Source organism: Dromaius novaehollandiae, chromosome 14, assembly GCF_036370855.1.
Source record: "Dromaius novaehollandiae isolate bDroNov1 chromosome 14, bDroNov1.hap1, whole genome shotgun sequence".
In the NCBI taxonomy this organism is placed as follows: domain Eukaryota; kingdom Metazoa; phylum Chordata; class Aves; order Casuariiformes; family Dromaiidae; genus Dromaius; species Dromaius novaehollandiae.
Genome location: NC_088111.1, coordinates 14,522,987 through 14,548,870, shown reverse-complemented (window position 1 = coordinate 14,548,870; position 25,884 = coordinate 14,522,987). Strand labels below are relative to the sequence as shown.

The window sequence follows — 25,884 nt, the reverse complement described above, 5'->3', positions numbered from 1 at the left end:
CGGGAACAGCAGCCGCCGCCGCCACAGGAGGCCCGAGGGGCGGAGCCACGGCGGCCCGGCCCGGCCCGGCCCGGCTCGGCCCGCCGCCGCCTCCCCGCGGGCCGCCCCGCTCGGCCCCGCGCCGGGGGCCCCCGCGCCGCCGCCCCTCCCCTCGCTCCCTCCCCGCGCGGGCGGGCGGGAGGCGCCAGCCCCCCCGGGCCCCTCGGGCAGCCCCGCGCCGCCGCCCTACCTGCCTCGCCGGCCGCCGCCTGCTCCCGCGCGGGCCTGCGCCACGCACAGCCTCGCCGCGACGCCCGGGCCAGCGAGCCGCCGCGCTCCCCGCCGCCGCGCCCCCGCGCGGCCCGCAACGGCGCCGCCCCGGCCCCGGCCCCGGCCTCGACCTGCTGCCGGCCCCGGCCTCGGCCTGCGCGGCGCCTCGTGCCGGGCGCGCGGCCCTCCTGCCCCGGCGGGCCGCCGCCGGCCCTGCGCGACCCGGGACGTGGCCCAAACCGGCCCGCCCCGGCCGGGGTGCCGCTCGCCGCGGCGGGCCTTCGCGGCGGCATCGCGCCTCCCGCCGCCACCGCCTCCCCGTGACGGCCGGAGACGGCAGGGCGCACGTGGGTAGATAACGCAGGTCAGTGGTAGCGCAACGCCGGGAGCGATTTCACCCGGGCAAGCAAGAGCAGCGGGGGGCGGTGGAGAGGGCCGTCGCAAGAGCGGCGTTAAATAGCCCGGGGCTCGGTGCGGGGTGGCAGGGAGCCCGGGCGGCAGGGCGGCCTCTCGGCGGAGGTGCTCCGGGCCCGCAGCGTTGGGCCGCCCGAAGGGGCTGAAATCGTGCCCCGGCGGACGGTCCTGCTCCAGCCGGCCCCTCCTCAGCAAAACTGGGGTCTGCAGACTGGGGTGGGCACGAGGGGGTTTCCCAAGTCCAAAGCCCTGCATTAAGCGGTGGAAATCCAGGGATGACAAGAGGAAAAATAAGGGAGGTTGAGGATGTTAATGGGAAGATGAGGTTAATTTGATAGTTTGTCTTCTCAGAAATAGACTCTGACTCTCCCTGTTGTTGACTCTCCTTCCCTCAAAGCCTGTTTAAAGAAAAATCATTTACAAGTCTTTTCCTGCTCTTGACACAGGCAAAAACATGACCCATCTGCTAAACCTGGGTTTACATGATCTCTCCAAAAGAGGAGGATTAGGATCAGGATTAGGACAGAGACCGATGCACGGATCTTTAGTTTCCCGATGTCCTAAACTTCGGATTTCCTCGCTGCCAGTCTTCCCCTGTCATTAGCTCATTCCTGACGACTTCCATTCCAACCTCCTAAATCATATACAGGTTTAAACTCATCCCTTCGTCCTTCCTCCACAAGTGATTCCCAATACAAGACGAACCAGTATGTCACAACAAGAAGGTAGCTGCTGATTTTCACCTGATTCTTCAGCCACAGACACCAGGGTTGTGGACAAGGTCAACTGAGGAAAATAATTCCAGTATTACAAAGAAGAAGAGGTCCCTAAAGTCAACCATAAGCCAGTTTTATCGTAAGTGTTAAAAACATTCTTTTACTTATGAAAGCTTCTCTAATTTTCAGTTCTTTTTAAGGTAGCTACTTTTTCCAAAACGATTGGATAGTCCCACTATTTTAGAGGAACAGAAGCCATGTGAAACGCATGCACGTATCCTTTGTTGTGGAAACAATAGTATGGAAGAGAGAGGTGAGAATTTCTCTGTCATTAGCTGGATGCAGAAACAATGTATCACCAGTTTTGAAGATGGTATATCAAAATCAAGTACCATCCTTTCTGTATATTCCTAATAGAAATGAGCTTTAGCTTTTCAGATTCCCGATATATTACAGACTAAAGTATCCTATAATGTTGAGAAGAACCATGGGAAAATGGGTCATTTCTATTCTGTGAAAACAGCTATGCATAAAAAAATCTATTGAAAGTGGGTACAGGTACTTATATTTAGGAGGAAAAAATTTTATATATGTGTATATAATCATCTCAAATGTATTTTTGAAATAATTAAATGGTAACTATTTTATACAGTCAGGCCAGTGATTATAGCATTGTGGTTTGATTATTTCTTGACAGGAAGCACAAATCTTACTGCCAAGCCTAAGGTGAAGTCCAGATCTCAACATATGCTAACACTTATCTCAGCTACATTCAAAATACTGCTGCTAAATATTTCTGGCCTATTGCCCTTCTGAAACCTTCTGCCATTCACCTTTCTCCAGTACAACACAGGAAAGCGCTGTCCTTTAAAAGAAAGGACATTCACCATTTAGGTCCTCCTTGTATAACCACTTGGCCGTATTGTTCCTGCCAGGATTTGACCCAGCCTCCACTCCACCAGTGCTAACCAATCATTTATTTATCCAGCCGTCTCCTAAGTACCTTATATTTTCTTAATACACTGTTCACCCCATCCTTAAAGGCTGCAACATCACTCTGCAAATGCTTCCTGTCTACTGCAGTTCATAAGGTAAATTCCTTATGCAGAAGAGTTGGGCAAACACCCAGCCAGGGTTACTGATATTTAAAAAATAAAAATCAAGATCACGAGCAGGGATGTGATGAATGCAGTCTTTGTATACATTCCTATCACTTTTATTCTTGTCCTTTTTTCACTCCTTCCTTCCATTTCCTACACCCACTTATTGAATCGCATCTAAATTTAGGCCTCCCTCCTGTAAACCAATCCAGGTCTTCTGGCCCTTATGCCCACACAAAGCACCAGGGAATTCAGTGGAGCTGCACCTGAGCAAAGGATTTCTTCCTCCAAGTGGATTCGTAGATTAGTAGGCAGGGGAGATTCCTTATTTTGTACTTGCCTAGGTCAATAGGGCTGTCAGGTTGGCTGCAGCCTCTCAGCATTCCCTCCAGATTAGTCATAGTAACGAGAGAGGATGTTAAAGAGGTGCTATCATCTTTAAAATGCCATTGAAGAAATGGGCTTCATTTTGTGAAGCTGACCTGCTCCTGAGCCTCCCTGAAGTAAAAATAAATTCAACCCAGTCTGTTTATTTTTAAAACACTCACAAGCCAGTATTCATCTGCCTGTGTGCCAAGCTGAGCCTTTAGGAACCAGACAGAGCTCCAAGTCTCCACTGCATTTCTGGCCTCCAGATGAGAGATCCTAGTCCTGCCTGAGCCAGGAAAGCCTTCCACTGCCCTGCTGTTCCCACTGCTTTAACAGGTCCCTGGGCGGAGACGCTCACTGGTTTCGGACAGGGCCTGATGGCCACCATGGAGAACTGTAGGAGGGAATCCGAGGCAACAGGGCTGAAAGACACCCCAGGGTGCTCTCTAGTCCAGTGCCCCATCTTCTGCCCCACAGCAGGATCAGCTGGGCCAGAAGCGTTTCTGCCAGTCTGCTTGTTTCCTCCCTGCTCCTCAACTCCTTCAGGAAAACTCCTTGCTTCCTGGTTGGCTCCATTTGCTCCTCTACCTTCAGCGCAGATGTCCACTCCTGGCCAGTCTCTGTACTTCCAGCAGCTCCTGCTCTCTAATGCGTGCATGTGGCCATGTCTATAATTAAGAAAATATACAGCTGTGTAACGACAGAAGGACAATTACACCAGCACACACCCTTAATACAGATGCACTAAACCAGCAAAACTGGGGTTACCACTTGTGCAGCTTATTCTACCATGTCACTGGATTCATATACATTAATGCAACTGTGCCTCTGTGCCAGCACCGTGCTTCCTTGGTAAGTTGAGTCTGCACTGATGGGACCATGTCCGCAGTTATACCAGTACATATTTCTTAGATATAGGCAGAGTCTAAGTGTGCTGAAGTGTCTTCCCCACCAGGGAATCCACGTATCTCACAGTTTTCCTTCTTCCTTCTTCCCTGGCTTTGTCTCTTGGTTGCTGCCAGGACCGAGGGGAGGTGCCAGCCTTCCTGGCAACCCTCTTCCCTCGGATCTGCTCCCTGTTCCGAGGAGCAGCACACCGGTGCTGCCTCCTCATTCCACATACGATGGTACCTCAGATGTAGTGGGATAGATGGAGCTTCATTTCCTATGAATTTGTTCACATTTGCTAACCCTCATAAGCCTGCAATATCGCCGGTCTTCCACAGTTTTCCATTGCGCAATGTAACAAATAGCTCCAAATAACCCCAGTCTTTCTCTGAGCAGGGGGTTGATCCAATGACATCTGGAAGTCTCTTCCAACTGAAGTTATTCTATGATTCTTTAATTACCCAGCAATTTCCACACAGCTTGCAGATATTTAACAGTCCTCTATGCCTTTATCAATTTTTTCAGTCAGACAGACAGGCAGACTGTGCAATAACCTAAGCTCTGTTTCCTTAGGAAACTAGGGTAAAAATACGTAATTACAGCATTTTCAGACATGGCTTCAATTCAGAGATCTTTCGCTTGATGATTTCTCTTTAATTGAACAGCTATTATCTTTTAAGGAGAAATACAAATCATTATTTCTTCACACTAAAATGTGGTCAATTAATTACACCTGAATACATCCCATAGTTTAAAGCTTTACATGATTTAAAGTATATTTTTGAGCAGTTTTCCAAAGCCACATCTTTCATATGACTTTCAGAGAAAGTCAAGACATTTAATTCCATAGCTAGTTCTTGTTTAAAGAAAATTTAATTTTCACAATAAAAATAAGCCTGTTTTGCTAAAAGTTGCATGTTTACACCTAAACTGCTAGTTGGTGACCCAGTTTCTGTTTACCATCTTTGGAAAGTGAGATGATTCCTTTTTCTTACCAAATTTTGCTGGACACAGTAAAACATGAAGTCAAGTGTTACAATGATATATATCCAAAATAAAAAAGGAATGGAAGGTACTTTACTGGTCCATCTTCTTCTGTACAACTGTAATTAATCAACTAAGGTTCGCTGTAAAAGTTGCATCTTACTCCATGCGGAAGACAGAAGGTAAAGCTGAAAAGTGTCTGTTAAATTAGATATATTTGCAACAGCCCCATGTAAAGTGAATTTATTGTTGGAGGAAGATACAGGTTGCCAGTAAGGAAACCAGTGCCTCCCGTGCAGCATGCACTGTTCTGCCCAAGCACCTTGACCTGCAGGGATTCTCCAAATGCTTGTGATGTGTTGAGTAATCTATACAGCTCCTCCTCTGTAAAAGAGATGAGGTATTTAAAACCTCCATATTTACAAATGGGTAGGAAAAGAGTAAGTGACTTGTCATGTAGCACAGGTCATATACCAACTAACTCACTGTCAGAACCAAAATGTGAGCTCTGAATATTTACAAGCAGAAGTGGGTTACATGTTCTGTTTTAGAAGCAGCTGAAGGCTTGTATGCTCTGGCTATCCCTGTATCACATGTGTGGGCAAATGTGTGGATATTTCCAGCATGTACCCCAAAGAGCAATGCACATACAGATTTATGCACATTGCTGTCTTGGGACTGGATGCATCCAAGGAAAGATGGCACAGAGTAGTGGGATGAAAATTAGGTGAATTCTTCTGGTGTGGTATAGCAATTAATCACCCTTGTGCAAGTTTCCTATTTTGTTACATCTCTTGATTTTTGACATCAAAAGGTAAGTATCATCTGTAATGGTATTTGGCCACTTACCTATTGAGCTATGGAGGATACCAAAGAATTTGTTTCTATGTCCTCTAATCGGAGGGCTCTTGGAGACAGCAAGAACAGAAACTTCCAGCTGAAGTACCAGACTGAGACTTGGGAGACTGGGCTTCAGTTCCTGGCTTTGTCACAGACCTCCTCTGTGCAAAGCACCCGATCGTTGATCCAGAAGACTGCAACAGCCATTTAACTTGGATCTTGCTAACTAGAGGAGTTAGTTGTGTATCCATAAATCTAGTTCTTTGCTTGTCCTGTCAAGTTAGAGGAAAGGGTCACAGACATGGGCAGGTACTGTGTCTGCTAGATAAAATAAGATTCCTGATGTTGACTGGATCTACCAGGAGGTAGTGCTGATAAGCAAACACAAGCTATTATGTTCAAGTAAAAATAAATCTAAAATATAACATGAACAAGTACTTAAAAATCCAGACTATTTCTCCTCCGAACTCACCCCCTTTTGCCTGGCTGCACATCAAATCCCCTCTTGGATATTCAGTCTAGCTTTCGTGTACCACAAAGTGGATGACAGCCCAGACATAAGCCTGAGACGTATACTGCCACCTCTCCAGTGCCATTTCTGTACCTCCCTACTCCATCTTCCTCCTCATGAGAAAAGCCTGCCTCCACAAATCCTTTCCTTCTTTCAAGAGTCCACATTAATGATCACCTCCTCTCTGCCAATGATGCTTCTTCACCCTGGTTGCCACTTTATCCTGACAGTTAACCACAAACTGCAAAAACGGGGCTGGAGCAGCATAATTGTAGGCAATGACATATCAAATCTTTATCTACCATATTAAGATAATCTCTCATGGATTAAGGGGCATATTTGTGTGGTATTTACTATCTGGCAGAGTTCAGTACAAATGCAGGAACTGCATTCATGCAGTTTGACCGGCCCAGGTAAACCCAATGAAGTCAGTGGAGTCTGCTCGGGTAGATCAGATTGCAGTATTGAGGATTACATGCAAAATTCACAAAATCTTTCCAAGACTAAAGAAAATAAGGCAACTGAAATTTGCAGTTGGCATTTTTACTCCAAATGAATGTTATAGCATTGCTTGAATTAATCTTTTTCTCGTAAGTGGTAGAGAAAAGATCCTACAGGGTGAATATATTAAAACAAGTGAAACTAATGACAGCAAAAAAAAGCTTTGTAAAGATAAACTTAGGAAAATACACCTTTATAATTTGCAACGAATAAAACTAGGTCCTAAATGACATGCTTCTGCTTCTACCACTTTCAAAAGAAGGCCCTGATCCTGCAGGGAGCTCTGTGCAGGCTGACCCCAGAACCAATACAGTGTCCTTCCGTGTCTTAAGGTTTGATTTCGGGTCAGAAATTCCCAGCAAAATAGACAAAAGACTTCTTCTCCCTTTAGTTTTTTTTTTTTTTATGTGAAAGAAATATCAGAGTTACGAAGCTTCACTGTTCCTAGAGGAAACTGCTGAAGTGAAAGCTCTTTGGCTTTTGATAAAGATGTGACTCTTGAATTTTTCCCAGAGAAAGTTATCTCCTAAGTATTATTAGGAATTTGACTTCAGTAGGAGGAAGAAGAAACAGTTTGACTAGAAACCTCTGCCCTCTGATTGTTCAGATGTCAGCCCATTTTGCCACTGTCATCCTCCTAGTTTTCCTATGCTATTTGCCAGCTAGCAAAGCTGGAGAGGTCAAAGTGCAAACAAGCCAAAAATCCAGGACAGAATAAAATGTATATACATATGTATCTTCAGCCTTTTTTCATAAAATACAAAAGAAACAAATGAGATGCAACTTTTTCTTCTCTTTAAGATACTATTCAGAGGCATATGTAAACAGAAAAGACTTCTACAGATATTTGAGCAGAGAATGAGAATTAATTGCTGGAAAACTGCTCCTATTTGTGGAGTTTGTGGAGGAGGAGTTTCTCACAGCAGCAATGCTAGAACTGTAGTGTTACAGAGAGGAGAAAGATACCAATTAGACTAATAGAAAGAGCAGGGCAGAGATAAACATCTGGAAGGCTCCCTTGGGCAATTCCATTCGAAGATTTAAAAATAGAAAGGATGAATTTAACTGGGATCCTGTACTGGAACTGGAACTGGTAGAGGTGTTTGTGGGTGGAATCACATAATTGCACTTCTTCCTGTTATCAGAAGTAGTTTACATTTAGGGGAGTTTGGGAAGCCAGGATTTTAAAGAACATAGAACTGACAATAGATGGTGGGAGGCAAGATGAGAGCATGAGTTCACATTTCCATAGTGGTGAAGTCAAAGTCAAATGTGGCATCTGACTACCTTTATGTGTTCTCAGTATTTAGCAATGAATATTAATTACATTAAATATGAGTTGTTTTATTATTTGAATATGAGCATTAGACATTCAGTTGCTGCTAATGTCACAGCTTAAAGCAGGCTGTCAGGACAGAGTGTATTTCAGAATGCCTTGCTTTCTAGGCACCCCGTGCTGTGCCCATTGTAGTGGAAGTGCAGTGGGAAGTGTCCTTTCAAGCAGGGTTCGTTTTGACTGAGCCTGTTTGTTTTTTGCAAGAATAGGCCACTTCATTTTTTGAGAGAACTGAGAGGAAAAAATATCTGTTGGGTGGTTTTGGATATGTTGTGTCTGAAATACTTTTGATGCATGGTGCAGTGGTGGTAGGACATGAGGAGGAAGGAGAATTATTGGCTTAATTTTTTGCATATGCCATGCTTGGAAAGCTCTTAAATTGCTCATTTTCTAAAGATGGACTCTGGTCAGAATTCACTTCTTGATCTGGGACCCTTAGTGTAAGACAATTTTCAATAACTGTTTGGTTTGACCCTTGAAGTCTGCATTTGCTGTGTTAAGCAAGGGGCTCCTGCCTATGGTGATCATCTATCATTTAACCAAATACATATATTTGTATATTTAATATACCACATCATTTCTTCCTGACTGTATCTGGCAAAGGAGATCCTTGCAGAATTAGCACTGCTTTGCCAGGGTTGAAGGCTGTTGCCTTGAGTGATATGATGCATGTAGGAACCTGCTTTGAGGCTTGATTTGCCTAGCTTCTCTGGAGGCTACTTCATTCAGTGTTTTGGCAGACGGCAGTTGTTAATACTCATTTTTCTTCTTGCCTCAATGCTCAAGGTGCCTTGATGCTTTTAAGTTTTTCTTTAGTAGTTTGATACACTGTGTCTTGTACAAAAGCATTAATTTAGTGCTTCTGCAAGCTTAATGGGATGGCTTTTTCAAGTTTGCATCCATAGACCCAATAAACTATCATAATCGAACCAGCAGGTTCTGCCAAATATTATGAATCACTGACTCACCTGAGTGCTCCTTTCAAGAGACCAAGCCCTGAGAGTTTGGGGATAGTCACTTTTATTTGACCAGTTTGTTTGACTATTTAGTCTGTCAGAACCTAAAGCCTAAAGTACTAACCTTTCCCAATACATGTGGGAACCAGTACATCCAAGTAACCAACCTCCTCAAAATACACATGCCAACAATTTTGACCTAAACTGACTTAGTCCAAGGTAGACTCTTGAGACTTTGTTATGATTGAGACTTCATTACAGGTTCATATGGCAATGGGTATTTTTGAAATCTCCTACAAAAAAGGTCTTTATGGGGTCTGTTATAGCTGACTTACTTGGAACTACTCATTGTGTGGTTTCTTAAATCCTGTCTTGGTGACAATTAATAAGCTTCAGGCATCTGTCACTTATCCATCCTCCGTTATGTTTTACATGGCAGAATGCCTCTGAGAACTCATCCGAGATCACTACAAAGAGGAGGCTTGAGCTGCTTTGCCATTTCCAACCTGCATGTTCTAATGAAGCCCTTTTCTAAACTGTTTATAGAAACCAGTTGTAAAGTGCTGCATAGAGCAAACTAAAGCGCTTGGAAAGTCCATCTCTTTGTCTCACTTGGTGCCAATATAATGGGCAGCTTTGTTATTGAATACCTTGCCTAACAGCTAAGCTACCCCATTACATTTTGTTTTCATAACCTAGCTGGCCTGAAGCTTGAAGTCATGTCAAGTTGCATTTGATCTGAAGCAAAGCAACCTCCACTGTCTGTCTCACGGATATTTCCATCAAAGACAACTGCAAGTCAGCTATGTGGTACTTGTTCCATGCATTTACAAGTCACTATGATTTAGATTTGGTCTACAGCAAGAAATCCCATTTTAGTCATTCTGTGCTGAAATTGTTTGCAAGATTATGGCAGTCAAGATCTCCAGCACAGCAGAAGCTTTATCCATTGTAGGATAACATTACTTAGCTCTGTTTCTTCTGTTTTAGTCTCAGCATGCATCCTTCAGGGTATGCAGTGCTATCCTGGAAACTGCTATGATTTACCTTACCTTCCATTTTGAAGATGGCTTTGTTCTTATATCCATCCCTTTCCCCTACCAATGCCATCCTTACATGGTTTTTCTCATGACTTATGCTAGGTTGTGCTTATTTCTCATTGTGGTAGCTTCTTTTTTTGTCAGCTTCTGACACTCTGGTGATAAGAATCCAGAAAGATAGTATCTTTAGAGAGGGACAACTGCTCACCTAGAATCTGCTTCTCTGAAGAGACTGTTTACCTCTCTCCTATTACTGGAGAGTCTCTGAGAAGATACTAATTTTGTAACTTGTTTTGTCAGACTTTGTTCTCCTTCCCATCCTCTTTTACTTTTTCCCCTTCTTGATTGATTGATTTCTTTGGTAAAACACTAACTCCTGCTCAAACTGGGAGCCGGATGGAGCAGCTGATCCAGTTATGGAGACCACCAGCATGGACTTTGGAAACTTAGTACTAAGGCACCACTATATGGAGCAAAACCTCTCAGGGGTTTAAAGAGTTGCATTTGTCTCATTCTAAGCAGTCAAGATGTAGGACTGAGAATCTTCCCTGAGATGAGAATCTGAATGTTCTCTTCAGACAAGAAAATTACTGGTCAGTAACTTGCTTTTATTAGGCATTTGCTATATTTCACAATCAATACTTTTTGAAATGTTTCTAGCATAACGTAAGATCCTATTAGGCATTTGCAGCATTAAAGGTTAACAAAGAAACAGCAAAGCAACAAGGCAAAACCATACATACATTAATGCGGAAGCGAATTAGTCTGTGAAACCTTGAGGACTTACATAAGTACACAGAAGAGAAGAGCTATTGCTTGTTCTAGTCATTTGAGTAAAGGTAAGAGAAGAGAGAAAATATTTAAAAAAAAACTTTAGGCTAAATATGTGAAAAATGTCTTATCGGTGCTACTTATTAAATCATGGACATGTCTTCCAAGGAAAAGAGGTAGAAGCCTGTCACTTAAGAGGTTTAAAATAGTAGCAAGCAATCCTACACTAGCAGATGGAGTAGACTGAAGCGCTGGTTATGCAGACACTTAGAGCTTGAGGGAGGCAGTAAGTGCTTCAGCTAGCACAGCTGCAGCGAGGAGAGAATGGGTCATGACGCCCTAAGGCTCAGGCACAACTTTTCAGTGGGGACATTCATGTGCATAAACTTAGACATACACATTTTCAGACCTGCAAACGTGAAGCAAATGTTTTCCTCTCTATGCTGTAATTTGAGTGTTGAAAATAAGTTATAATAAAGGCGGTGTGTAAATGGTATGATAAGTCCAAAGTGCAGAAGAAAATCAAAGTCTATTCTGTCTTAATTAAACATGTAACTTAATGTTTCAACAGACTGATTTCTGAGGATACTTTCAAACTGTTCACGATCATTTCGTACTACACTAGCTAGACATTAGATTCAAGGAACTGGGAAGTTTATTCCAGTCTGATGTCCTCAGTTCCTATATTCCTGAACTATAATTTATAACCATGTCACACAATCCCATGAATATTACGTTGCAAGGGTCAGTATGCTTAAAGATGTTACTACTGTTAGTCACCTTTCCCACCCTCTTTCCGGATGTCATTGCCTTCAAAGGAAGGACAGCGCATCCATCTGTGAATTAGCGCTTGGACTGTAGCCGTCTGTGCGATAGCCCTTAGACTGCAACCTGAAGTGTTAAGGCCAACCCAGACTGGTGTTATTTTCCTTCTGTATGTTGGGCTGACACTGTGGCAATCTAGGACCTGATTGCTCAGAGGATCTGATATCTGCCTTGGAGGCAAGATCTTCAAGAAGAGTCAGGTCACTGGCGGGGGGGCAGTGTAACTTCAGGCTGCTGATTTTAATCTACTGTCCCAAGTGTGTTGAAGGTTGGTTAAGCATCAGATCGTGGCCAGTGATGCAGAGGTACTGGGCTAGGTGAGAGGTCCTAGAGGCTAGATAGATTGCTGGTCTGACCTAGTATAGCATGATCTCACATCCCAGTGCTGCGTTTTGGGGGTTTGTTGAGAGCTCAGACGCAGTGGTAAGCTATTTTGAACTCTTTCAGACAAAGCTGAAAGACTGGCTACCTAGAAATTAATGGAACATCCTAAACCCTCTTCTATCCCAGTGGAAGAGACAGAGAAGTGAAAGAGTTAGATCAAGCACACCCAGGCAGGACAGCAGAGAAATATGTGGAGGAGTCACAGATGGAGGAACTCTAGCTGGATTTTAAGGGGTTGCAAGAACAACGCAAAACCAGCCATTGATTTTATCTGAGAGTCAGTGCCTGAGTGGAGGGAGCTATAGTTGAATCTGGTGGTGGGAGGAGTTAAGAAGAAGGGCAGGCATACCGATTACCTTAAGAGAAGGGAGTTTCCATGTCTAGGTGGAAGTCCTGAAGGGGAGGGGGGAAATAGCACAGATGTGCGGGTGCCTGAGAGCAGGGAAGCCCAGGCATGTACCGGGATCCTGCCATAAGATGCAGCTCTGAGGAAAGATACACTTGCTTCCCACGTACTCTGCTTTTCAGTGTAAGGACGTGCACCTCGCTCGTGCTTTGCTGCCTGACAGCTGGCGTGTTCTGAAGCACTGCATGGAAGCTGCTGTTTCACAGAGAGACGTGCAAACACATGCTGCTTGTGCAGTGCACGTGCTCGCACACTCACCCTGCATCTTTCTCTGTGCTGCAGCGCTCAGATTTATTCATTCTCTTGCGCCTTTATTTTGAAAAAAAAACCCACTGCTTTTGCAGAAAGATTACTGCACCATTTTATAATCATCAAGGAGGCTAGAACTTTTCAAAGCTTAATTCTTCAAGATTACTTTGAAAATTCCCACCAGAAAACATACAGTGAGGAAACTGGAGGAAGCAAGGGCTGGTTCAGGAACCGTTTCTGGGGATATGAGGCTTAGAGGAAGTCAAATAGCAATAACCCATATGAGAAAGACCCCTGCTCCTTTTTCCTCTTTTTCTGGACCCACCAGTTTTTTGCAGGTCCCTACCTACAGGAACTTCCTAATTCTTTGCAGGTTATTTTTGAATCCATCTCTTTCCATTTCCAAAAGACAGAATGTGAAACTGTTTGACCGATGAAATAGCAGATCTTGTATTTCATAATGCCTAGCGAATGCATCCAGAGCCCTTCTAACAATCCACAGAACCAAGGGTCATTGCGGAAACACTCGCCTGCACCGAAGTGAAGCGACAGACAGCCAGACTCGGCAGTAGCGAGTGAGGCTTACAGGGTGAAGTCTCCCTGAGACCTGTTCTCTCTCATGCAAATAGTGGGATTAAGTCTTTTAAAAAATCTTTATGTAGGAAATCTTATTTTCATTTGTTTTCTGAGATTAATGGTGTGTAGATCCTTCCTACTTTATTTGTGGAGAGATTATTTAGCCACATAATTAGCTAGCACAACAACCAATTACACACATATTGTAGTAATTGAGAGTTTGTGTACAGAAAAATTACCATAGAAATTATATGAAATAGGCTCCTCTCAGTTAAACAGAGGAAGTCAGAGGAAGTCCTGCTCTTAGAGCAGGAAGAATATAAACCAAGTCTTTCCATATAGATCTCTCATCTGGTTTTAAATTAGCCGATACAGAGATTCTTTTTCAAAAACCCATTTGGTGACATTAAAAACATCTGTTATTTACTAGATGCTCAATGTATGACACTTATATTAAAACAATGATATGAACAAATTCCTTGAGGCCTATGTTTGTTGATGAATGCTTTTACTGTGCAAATGACACTTAAATAGAAATGTTAGAAGTGGAACCCCTTTGTGCTATGGTTTGTAGTCAGCATCCCGACGTTCCCTCTGCTACTTGGGAGAGTTCTCAGCCCTTATGCTAGAAAAAAAGAAAGTTTAGCTATTGCAGATGTCCAGTGGGAACTACTCCCAACACATAAGAGGCTTCAAATATCAATGGCTTAACTATGGGGAAATTTAAATCTTTCCTTGAAGGACTGGACAGCCTTAATGGTTGAATCCAGGAAGCAGAAAAGTAGGTTAAGTAGGTAAAAGAAGCACAAAAGGATAAAAACAACCTGTAGGAACTCTCAGTTTGTCTCAGAGGAATTTTGTTACAGAAAGGCAAAAAAAGGTTCTGAAATCAATCTGGAACTCAAAATTCAGAAATTCCTACTACCTACTCCCCCACCCAAAAGAATTTACTGCAAGGTTTCTCACTGTCTTAGAGCATTGATGATGACCTGAAGAAATGCCAGCTAATTCAGGGACAGAGGGGCCTGGGCAGAAAAGTAAAGGAAATAAAAAAAGTTCAGCGGCTTATATCTCGTTCTAACAGAAGATTGGCGCCAAAATAACAGTTCTAAATCTAATTTCTCTTTATGGATTTAAAAACAGTTCCTCAAGCTTTACTTTGTTGTCCACCAACCAGAAAAATACACCAGCATGGCTAGACCGTTACTGCCAACAACTTGAAGAGAGAGGAGGGAAGGCTGTCTTGGTATGGTCACCAAAATATAAACATAAAATAAAGGTTAAAGGAAAGTACTGAAAACTTATAAAGCGAATAAGAAGAATTACTTGAAAATATCCTATTGGTATCCTGGTCTTCCATGGAGAGTGCAGTCTGGAGCAACTTCCCAAGCATGAGCACACATCAGCTCGCTCACCAAGAACAGATCAATCCTGCAGAGAAAAAACAAGACAACAAATGAGTGAATTCAAGCAGCTGTCGTTCATCCTACCCAGGGTCTCCCTCCCAGGGAATTACAGGATAATTCAAAAACAAAATTACAAAAATAACATAGTTAACATGTTTTAGGCCTTGTGAGCTAAATCTTCAACTGGTGTAAAACTGCACAGTTCAATGAAATCAATACATATATGTCAGTTTAATCCACTGGAGGATTGGAGCCTGTTTATGCAGCACAGAATATGCATCTTGCAAGTCTCAGGTGGCACTACCTTCCTCAAGGAGGACAATAAGAAGGAAAACAATATGCCGTAAACCACGTTTGTATTAAGCCAGCAGAGTCATGTGCCCTTCCCGTAGCCTTTATGGCAGTAATAAAGCAGGCCGGGCCTGCCAGCTAGTGCTGAGCTCTCAAATGAAATACAAACATTTTTATTGCAAAGCAATTCCTGGTCATTGGTATTTTCGTTATATTTTGCATACTCGCCCAAGCGCTCTGTTTAGTAGGAGCTTTAAGAGGGCAAGTTATGCTGGGGCTGATGGCAACCCCGCCAGCGGCGGTGATACCTTGGCGATACGTAGGCTGCTCGGAAGGAGCCTCGAGGGCGGCGGGGGGCTGTCGGCCTCCTCCCGCCTGCTCTCGAGCCGGGGAGCCCCGGATGCACGGGCGGAGGGGACGCCCCGGCCGTGGGCTGCCTGTTTGCACGTGCGTGTACGCCAGCCCCGACGCGCACGTTGGAGGGGGCCTGTGCAGCGATGGGGCCGTGCGCACGCCTCGCGCCTCTGCCCGTCTTTTGGGCCTGCTTGTCACTACCCGAAAAAGCTCTGTCCGCATGCAGTGCCCCGGCCAAGACATCAACGGTTCTAACCTAGTTGCCTATGGAAATAAGGCGCGCGTGACTGCTCTTCTGTCTCTGCTAAGCACTTCTGAGCCTGTTGCCAGGTTCAGTCACATTTGACAGAGGTCAAGCTCTGAAAGACCCGTATTTTTCCAAGTGCCACTTGAACAGAGGGACGGGCAGCGGAGAAACCCGCAGCGTCTCTCCATAGGTAAAAGCTTCAGCAAGATCCCAGCTCTAGTGTCTGATACAAGAGTCCGCGCGGGGGAACGCACAGAAACCAAGTTTCGTAAGCTCTGCCGTGCACAGACCCTCTTGTCTATAAGCATTTCTTTCTTTTGTAGGACTCTCAGCCCTGACTGTCTTTTAACAAGATTCGCGTTTGTCTTCCCTTAGCTCCCATGGGTTGACGTGGTGCAGAAAGCAAAGGAAGCAGCCTGCTCCGCTCCACTCCTTCGCTCTGCCCTGGGGAGCTCTCCCGCCCCAACGGCGGCAGGCCGGGACGTCTGGCATCCAGAGGAGTGGGAAAACAAACAGCTCTCACAGTCCCAATTCCACTTTTTGCCTCCTCTTTGAAACCAGATTGGCTCAGCGTGCTGGCTGTAAGTATGCAGGCAATTAGCCGTTGCGCTGCTGGGTTCAGATGTAAAGTGTTAGGGACCCCAGCAGTCATTTCAGCATGCCGTGGTGGATTTTGTTTCTATGCTGGTCTAGAGAGACAGTTACAAGCCTTCACGTTCTTTAATTTTGGCCCCGTGAGGAAAGTTTGACTTCTGAAAAACTGTCTGCCTTTACTTATATATATAAATATATATATATATATATACACACATTTTTCCTATTCTACAGGCGGCAACATAGTAAATTCAACTTCTAGAAAAAATGGCCGCGGAGTTTTTGCAGCGTTCAGTGGTTCAGATCAGCCAGGCAATCAAAGGGCAAGGCAGGGGTACGCATGCCTTTTCATTGCCTGTTATAAACAATCAAACTCAGACTTTGCACCATGCAGAGGTCTGAGTTATAAACAAGCTCTGCTGCTATCATATTACCATCCTGAGGCTGATTTATATAAACTGCCTTCGGAGCTCTCATTAGGCTCAAAAAAGCATGTGCCATATAGGCAGACCAGGCTGTCGGAATGCAATTTTCAGTAACACCTCTAATAATTCACATATCTACTATTGGTGAACTTCTGGTTCAGAAAAGTTCAATGCAGTTTCTAAAATGCTTTAGAAGGAAGATAGTTAAGCAAATAAAGATGGAGTAGTCTTTTGTCTTTGAAGAGCCGCGTCTCTATTCTGTACATGCTGTATATTCAGAGGCTGTAAGTCTCTTCGGCAAGTTGCTGGAGGGACAAATAAATGTATCGTAGTGTAAAGTTAGCAAGCAAGGGGCTGCAACAGGTCCTTTCAATTTACCCTATGGAGGGAATGTTTACAGCTAGTGAAATCCAAATAGTTTACAGGAATGTGTTCAGATGTCACGATCGGGGCTACTTTAGATGAACCTGCACCATTCATACTTAACTATAAACAGACTTTCTGTATCAGATGTGTGTAATAAAGAGCACTATTTCTTCCCCTCAGCAGTTCTGAAATCACACAAGCCCTCCATTATAGACTTGTCTTCTGCTGCCATGATACAATCATCTCCTCCCCTCAACATTTTCGAGGCAAAGACTCCCTCCTTATTTATGTAAAGAGACAGACATATCTATGTCTCAGAATATATTAACTCATGCTCATTCAAATGGCAGCGCAGTGAAGCTGTGGACACAAGAGTTAAAAATTGTAGTGGATTCCTGGCTACTTAAAAAATGCGGAAAGCAACTGGGGAACAGCTGACCAAAACTAAATTCCGATAGGTGATATTTGGTCCACCAGTTCAGGCTCTGTATTACTAGAAAAGTAGTACAAATGTGCTAACGTTTATCAGCCAAAAGTCCCCGCTGTACTGGATTCCCAGGGAATTGAAAGCAGAGTCATCTGCAACAATGGGAGCTTTATTTATCCTGCACAATTGCTGCCAAAGCAGTCCTGGGACTTCCATGAGACTGCTATGAATATGTTTGGAGTGGGATGAATCTGGCAAAGGGCTGCGAAACTGCTGTATCACCAGTCTCAGGTCTGCCGGCTGGCTGCACTGACTGGCATTTTTTGTGCAGGGTTGCTAAGGAAATTTTAAAGCTTTTAGGAGACCGAAATAGCACTGTTCGACCTGCCTACCCTGTTAAAGACTCATGATTGTTCCACCCTCTAGAGGCAGTGAAGAGGATATAATTGCTGCTGGTGGTGACAGCTGATGGAAATCCAGAATTGGGGCTGCAGCTGGTGCTCAGCCCTGCCTCCCTCACATACTCAAAACTCCCATTGAAGACGATGTCACATGTGAATATTTTGCATAGTCTTTCCAGTGACTCCCTGGAGCCTATTACGAAATTGTCCATTCTTTTCATTATTCAAGGCAGAATTAGGTGACAGCAGGTGTTTACCTGAAGAACATGAATTGAAGTTTTTCCTTTATCAGAGACATTCAGCACACGACAGTGTTTGTCAGCCACAGCATGGGAGAGATCTGAACTGGTCTTAATCCCACTAGTCTCTCTGATGCAGCCTACTTCTTCCCAGGACTAACAGTCATCCTATTTTCATAGCAGGACTTTGATAATGAAACTAAATCTGCTTTCCAGTGTGCAGGACTCTGGAAAGAAAAGCCATCTGCTGTTAAGTCTAAACTTGATACTAGTGGTAGCAATACTTAAAAGTTCCCATAGGGGAACAGGCTTGGAAGTTTATAAGACTTTTCAGTGTACGTTAAATGCTCCTAATGCTTAGGTAGCAGTGAGAAGTTGGGGGCATCAAAGTGATAACACAGAAAGCACACGGATTGCATCCCAGGAGATGGAGCCGTTACAGCAGAAGGACTTAGGCAATCTAAACCGTAAGATAGCTTGGCATCCTTATGACTACATATAAAAATATTTCACTGCCTCACAGCCAGAAAGAGCTCTGGGTCTTTGTTATACTGGGAATTTTCAAATCTTCACTGAAAATAAAACACCAGGGACAGTTTTAAGGAGTATAACCTTGCCTCTTTCAGGAATGTGCCTTTTCGTCGGCGCAGTCTTCCTGGCTCCTCAATAAATGGACTCCCAAACCTGAAGGCAGAATCCAAGTAAGGACTAGGTCAGTATTGCTTTAGGTTAATACAGCCTAAAGAAATAGGGGACAGCAAAACAGTGCTAGAGGTATTCTGAGATGATGTTGAACTGATTTCTTAGTGGTCTGAAAAGAGGTAGTCAAGAAGCAAATATAAGCTAACAAGAAATGTATACGGTAACAAGAAATTTTATATTAACTGCCTATTTGAACTCTTAGCAGAGTGAAGGTGAGAACTTTTCAACGGGCAGTTTCTAAGTATAAGTGGATTCTGCTCTTAGACAAATATAAATGCTCACTCATGGAATAGCCACTGATTTCTACAGTTTGAATTTGGATCATTAAGGAATCTGTGGGAGTATTGTTCACACCCCGCAGTGTGAGAGGAACACGCTCAGAAACTCTGTGCGCCAGGGCAAGCGTGGCTTCAGGTACATCCAGGACATCAGAATGAGAGTCTCAGCTGTGTTACCTCCAGGATACATTAAGGAAATGTATTGTTGTTCCTTAAAGACTTCTGTTCTGCTACCAATATTAAATTTATACTTTTTTTCTTTTAAGATGCATATCAAAGTGAGGAGATGTTGGTGCACCTTTCCCAGCAGAAGTAATTCTAAGCTACTACTAAGATCAGCTTGCAAAGGTTGGACAGAGCAGTAAGGGTGAGCTTATACTGAGAGAGTCTCACTCCCGATTTTGAAGAATTTAGCTCCTCTTAATGTCTGCTTGCAATAGGTTCCCTAAGACAAGGTCTCCCACATGAAACAGTTGGTATGAGTTTCCCCATATGGTCTCCATCTTTAAGTGCACTTCACTCCAAATGCAGTGTGGATCATGGGTGAGGTGGTGGACACAAAGGCTTGCTCTGAGATGTACTACCCAGGCTAAAAGAACTTGTAATAGATCCAGAATTAGAGCCTAGTGCCAAGCCCACAGTATCACAGTGACAAACTCCTAACATGATAATGTGGCAAACTTCTAAGCAATGCATGTAGATGTAGCCAAAGTTTCTGTGGAACATTCAGTTGTTACTACTATCTTGAGAAATATTGCAGTCATTCAGGAAGGATATTATCACAGCTCGCAAGGCCACACATGTAATGTATGCAATGTGTGCAAGACCTGTGTAATTCTCTCTGGTTATCAGGCCTGAGAAGATCTGCGTCATCCTGATGCTGAGAGCAATAAACCCCAGGATCTAAGTCAATGGAAGGCAAAGCCTGCAGCTTGACAGTTGCTCAAAAGTATTTAACTGTTTCCAAAATGTTCATTTCTCCCTACCATCGTCTCCATGGGTTTGGTCAGTGTCATTTACTTTTCATTTTGGTTTAAACCTCCACTAGCTCTGGCATAGTGTCAAACTGGGAGGCCCTTAGAAAACAACTTGTTTACCTTCCGCCTCAAGTCCTAAATCCCAAATTGTAAGACAACTTTCACAGGAAAGAGAAAAATGTACTGCCATGCTTTACTAAGAGACTGTAAGGATCTACAGTGCCCTAATGAAAAAGCAATAGGCAAACCTCAGCAATAAAGGCGTGTTGGAGATACAGATAATCGAAGTACAGGTTGGGTGAAAGATAAGCTATCTAAGGACATGAATCATGAAGTAGAAATGTCACTATCAGCTATACATAAAAATATGAAAAGTATAAAGATTTCTGTTAGTGTAATGATTAAATAATGTAATTGTCGTTGAGCAAAGTAACAAAAGAACCTATCTGAAACATCTCTTTATCCCCCAAAATTCGGAAGTAATTCAGAGGTAATTTTATTTCCTTGTCCTTGCTCATTATAACAGTGCCGTACTCTACATCATCTTTATTTTTAAGATTAGTATTTGTCTGATAATGTTTTGTAGCTAGAAGTAATTAATGGTACCTATATATGTTTTAGGGAATCAGCAGATTACCCAGGCATTTTATTGCCGTCTAAGCCATGTCCATGCATCTTCTGGAGAATCATTTTTTAGGAAAAATAATGTAATCTATAGAGATAGGCATATGTCACCAAACTAAAGAGATGATAGGTAAAGTTTTTTATATCTGTGGTTTAAGTGTATATGAAGGCAGCAAAGCAAGTCTGCTGCTGATGATCTTAAATTTGCTTGTTTTTATTTGCTGTCTAGATTTCAATACAGTTAATTTCTGAGAAACCCTGGAAATGGGTTAGAAAGTTACAATCAATCAAGTTCATCGTGCACTGTTTGACTTAAATAGTGCAAAAATAAACACTTGAAAGCTGTTAATGCACATTGGAGCTGTTTGCTGTTTGTATCTGGACTCAGCAAAAATTGCTAGCGAATTCTGCAGAGCTTTGTTCAGACAGTCTGCGAGATTTGCTGCGCCAGTCAGGTGAGGTGCCCAGGGCCGTGGTCCGCAGCGTCCTCACCCACGCCTCCGTGCAGCCGAGGCACAACGGCCGGACCAGACCGTAACGCCCATCTCGCCGCGCGGTGAAGAGCCGGCGAGGGCGCAGGCAGGGACCCCCAGGGCGAAGGGCGCCCGCCGCTCTGCAATGCTTCCACTTCAGGGCATCAGAGCACCCGGATGAGCACCGTTATTGAAAATGCTCCTGATGAGTTGTTTTTCAAATCCTAAAGCTAGTTATACAGTTTCCATTCCTGAGAGCCTGGGACAGAATCAAGTCCCAGTCTCACTGAAGGCACAAAGACTCTTCCCGTTAGCTTTACCAGGATTGTGCTCAAACTAAACAATAGGAAATGTTTCTCTGGTGGTTATTATTACTCAATTCTAGGTCTACATCAGAAAAACAAAATAGTTAATTCCACAAATGAATGAAACCTGTCATTATTCTTTATACGTCTTTAACTGACTACCCCAAGCGGGCATGGAGATGAGAGCAAAATCCAGTACATTTGATCTATACAGTCTCCACTTGCAACTCCTGCCCAAATGCATTAACATGACACTCAAAGGTGATCTAGATTAAATTCGGGCAGTGATAAGGGGTAAGATTTCTTCACAGGCTGCAAACTTAAAACAAGCGGTTCAACCTAATGCAATTACACACATAACTTCTAAAAATATGGCTTTTAATGAAAGTCTTCAGAGGTAAAACCTTGCTACAAGCAAACTTCATGGTAACAACTTTCATTAAATTGTGTGAAAATTAATGACTGCTTTCAAAAAAAACCCATTAGCATATTTTTTTTTAGTCCTGCCTAAACAATACAATTCCAAGTTTAAGTTCCTAAGAGTACAACCAGCCTATAATTTTAATAAACAAAAACAAATATCAAATATAGGCTGGGTACTAGGATGGGTTCTGTTTTGAATGCTGGGTTATTCAGATGTATGTCAACTTTGAATCTAAGCGGAAACAAATTTAATGATCCTATCCTGTTCTTTTGCTGACATTAGACCTCCACAAATAAAGTCACAGTGATTTCACTGGAATAGGAACAAAAGATCAATTTAAGGTGCATTGACAGAGTTAGATGCAGAGCTGTGGCTGAGGAGTACTCAAGACAAGACCAACGCACAGTTTGAACACTGTATTTTAGCTCTTTCTGCTCTGTGTAGTGACTACTGTAATTTTACATTGATCCAGTGGAATAACATAAAATATCAGATGAAAATAGTCTTTTGAACACCATTTGCTACCAATCTTGTTACAAGAGGGATAAAAAACTTCAGGGAAACATTGACTCATCAAGGTGAAGTTGCTTGTTTTCTGCCCAGGATTTTCTTTAAAAAAAAACAAAAACAAAAACAAAACCTGCACCAAAACTCCCCAAATCTTTAATAATATGCCCTAATTTGAGAAGGAGTATAACCCAGAGTTTCAGGCTCTGAAACAGTGGGATTTCTTCTCTAGGTGTGTATCATAGCTATGCAGCACTGATACGAGGATCTAGTCTTCAAGTGCCAGTTTTCTTTGCTGAATCTACCTTCTTATTCTGAAGAATAATGTGATGCTGCACAATACTTCAAATTATGCTTTCAGGGATGCACAATGTGAGGTAAGTATTATGATCCACTCTCTTGATGTGTTAAAGAGGAAGGGCATAAATATTATAGAGCTTGTCTTGATTCTAAAAGAAAAAAATTAGAGTTTTTATAGTTTCTGAATTCAGTAGATGGCAGAGCCACAGGCTAACTGCACGACATTCCTGTGAACTGGTCGTTTCCTCTTCTTTTACGGTAGACGTTTTTCATTCCTTTGACCAAAGCAGGGGAGAGAAGTCTTCGCCTCCTATTCTGCCTCCTACAAAAATGTTTCACTCAAACTTTTTTGATGATGCCAAAAACTGATATATAGCACATAAAATACAGCACTACCCAAATATGAATCAGTCATAAGGCATCTCGCTCCCGGCTCTCTGAATCAAACGAGCACACGCTATGCAACGATGAAGTAATTGCACTTTTCAGATTCCAAGGGTTACGAGGAGGTAAAAAACCAGATGGTGGGCCACAGCCTGCCCTCCTTGCTGGCGGAGAGCACGAATAGTCATGGGAGTGAGGTATTCTGCAAGGTGTATGTGAATGACTGAACAGTTCTGGTCTAGCGTGTGCACTGTTACGAGTTTATGTCCCACAAGAGTTACTGCTGCGTGTGCGCCCTCCAACAGCTGCTGAGAACATGGGCCATAGATGACCACATGGAATGAAAGTGGAGATCTCAGAACAGGCTTTCGTCAAAGATCAACAGCTAAGAAACAATGGAGATCTTTTCTCCTATCCATAACACTACATTTGGGGCGGACCATAGCACTGGACTCAAATTCCTGTGGTAATTTTCTGGAGAAATTCAGCCTCCAAATCTCTTTTACTGTTATGCATAAAACAAAGAACATTGTTATTCGTGGAACATATCAACTTGCTTAAAACAATACAAACAAATGAAAACATAGGCCTGCCTCCTTCTTTTAGTAAGCTTTCAACCCAGCATGGTCTAATCATTCATCCAACAAAATTCAGAGGAATCTGCCACTCACTCCACTGGCAGCAGGGTGGAGAGCTGAATTAAATAGGGAAAGCCAGCTCGTGGTAATAGAGGTGGTCCTTTCCTGGGCAGCATCAGACATATAGGTCCACGTGCTCAGCTGTTGTAAGTGAGATTTATACTACGCAGGGAATCGTCCCTTTGTTTTTCAGGTTGACTCTGATAGGGAAGATGGAAGGAGTAAACATTAAGGAGGAATCAAGATACTGAAAAGGTTTATATTTAGAGCACTGAACTCTAAGAGATTTGGACAAATAAATTCCTGTCACCAAATGGCTTGGTTATCTGAAGGGCACATATACAAACAAAAGGCCACAGGGATCAGACACTGGAATTATTTATAACAGGGAGGCACAGCATGTGCTCTGAGAAATCAAGTGCACCCTGTGCACTCGTAAACCATGACCCTTAGCCACCTTCTCCCTCCAGCTGCTGGGTGAGGACTCATCTGAGCAAAGGTAAGGCTCCAGTCCTCATTTACATAAAATAAAAAAGATTACAGTTAATCTATCAAGACAGATCCAGATAGAAGTACTAGCGATAATAGCACAGTTAAAACACTGCCAGGAGTGTAAAGCGGAGATCACGGATCCCTGGCATGCTGCCAGCACCAACTGCCACATCATTAAGGTGGGACGGTGCTGATTGTGAAGGGCGAACCTGTCTGAACGGCATGGTTAGTCACCATTCCCATTAATGGATGATGTGTAGCTAAACTTCTTGTGCAGCTTCTAAGTCTCACTTGCAGTCTCCAGCAGATCTTTCAGGCAGTGTAAGCTCATGGCTTTTACCAGGTCTAACCAAGGTTCACTGAAGTCCAAGGGATCTTACGTTAAGGACAGGACCGATGGCTGAGGGTGTCCCTTCCATCTCTGGGGTTGAGTTTGCATGATGTCCTCACAGCTGTGCAGTTCCCCAGAAAGAGCCCCCTTAATTTCAGTGATCTTTTTGGCTGTTAAGATGTTAGTTTACCAGAGACAGTTTCTCAGCTCAATGCCAGCCGTTTCCACCTTTACTCATTACATGTAATGCTCCCCAGAAAGCTCACTCATGGATGAACCCAGTGGCTGGTAGTCTTTAGAACAAGAATCCTTATCCTTATTCATCTCTTACTCAGTAAAGAACTGATTGATTTCCATCTGGTGACTTACGGAGTAATTTACTATACTCAGATTGCCTAAGATGGTATATTCTGTCTATTTATATCCTGGCAGAGGAGAAATAAATACAGGCAGATGACATGGGAAAGTGCCTTGAACCAAGCAGAAAGCTTTTGTGTTAGCAGTTTTATTGTATCTATTCCACAAAATGCTTTAATATTGGAAAAAACTGTAAAACAGAAGTGAGAAGAAATGAAAACAATCTGTATCTTCATGCATGAACTATAAACCACAACACTAGGACAGTTCTATCTTGGAAAAAAAAGAAATCTAAATCTCTAAGTGGTTTCTATTACATTCAATGGTTAAGAATTGATGATGGTGGCTGAATTTTATCTCTAGACAGAATAAAGCATGACCCAGCTGCATTACATAGTCTGTTTTCCTGTCCGCATGCACACAGCACGCGCTTTATATAATGAAGGATAATTATGTCAGTACATAATTAGAGATAAAAAAGCAGTGACTGAAATGCCTGTGATGGGATCAGTATGACAATTCTTCTAAAGAGATATATATCTACTTACCATATAGTTTAAGGCAAGGTATGGGACTAGGATCAAGAAATTACTTCTGTCACTGGACTGTTGCACAAACTTGAGGAGACCATTTAACTTTTCTTTGTCCCATTTCCCATGTGTAAATTAAAGATGATTATTCAGTGAAGTTTACCTTTCTGCAGAGGACCTATGAAAAACTCAGGCAGCATATGAATTATTTAAAAGTTCTTGCCAAAATGCACTATAGCAAAGTTTACAGGGCAGTGCAAAGGCTGGAAGACTTGCAAAAAGAATTTAAAGGGACTATTTATAAATTCACTAAGCACTGATTAACAAATAATGATTTGAAGGCTATAAACTCCAGGGACATAGCAGATATGTACAGAGCAAAACACCATCAGAACAGGCCTATTGGAATCAGAGAGGAGAATAAAAACATTTCCCATTCTATCCTGTGTTTGGAGATAGAGGCTTTCATTCTTACGGGAATGAACACCCATCACCTAGTAGATTTAGAATATGATCATACAAAACACATCTAAAATAAAGGTAAGAAATAATCCTTACTTGATGAAAGGTTCCCTTGCTCCAACTATTTTTGAAGGCTAGAAAAGACCATTAAATCATTTATTAGACCCAATATACCTGCTTGCTAAAACACAGAATCTGAAAAGGTTTAAGTTTTGATCTGATGACCTGCTATGGT

At 43.0% G+C, this 25,884-nt stretch overlaps 1 protein-coding gene and 1 long non-coding RNA gene across 7 annotated transcripts in view; one reads left to right on the top strand and one right to left on the bottom strand.

Moving 5' to 3' along the window:
* USP7 (ubiquitin specific peptidase 7) overlaps window positions 1–311 on the bottom strand; it is a 76,933-nt gene extending 76,622 nt beyond the window's left edge. The window contains exon 1 of the mRNA XM_064520411.1: window positions 230–311. The gene's annotated coding sequence lies outside the window, so the exon portion shown is untranslated. The remainder of the gene's footprint in view (window positions 1–229) is intronic.
* On the top strand, window positions 5–25,058 carry LOC112981091 (uncharacterized). 6 transcript variants are annotated; one of them, XR_010391650.1, is made up of 6 exons: window positions 31–613; window positions 1,110–1,518; window positions 15,789–15,994; window positions 18,492–18,577; window positions 19,112–19,212; window positions 22,388–25,058. It is a non-coding gene; the product is annotated as an uncharacterized LOC112981091 (long non-coding RNA). The 6 variants fall into 6 exon arrangements; XR_010391647.1 differs by having other exon boundaries at window positions 5–613; window positions 18,492–22,532; window positions 22,743–25,058; XR_010391648.1 differs by having other exon boundaries at window positions 6–613; window positions 18,492–22,532; window positions 22,746–25,058.
* The last annotated feature ends 826 nt before the right edge of the window (window positions 25,059–25,884 follow it).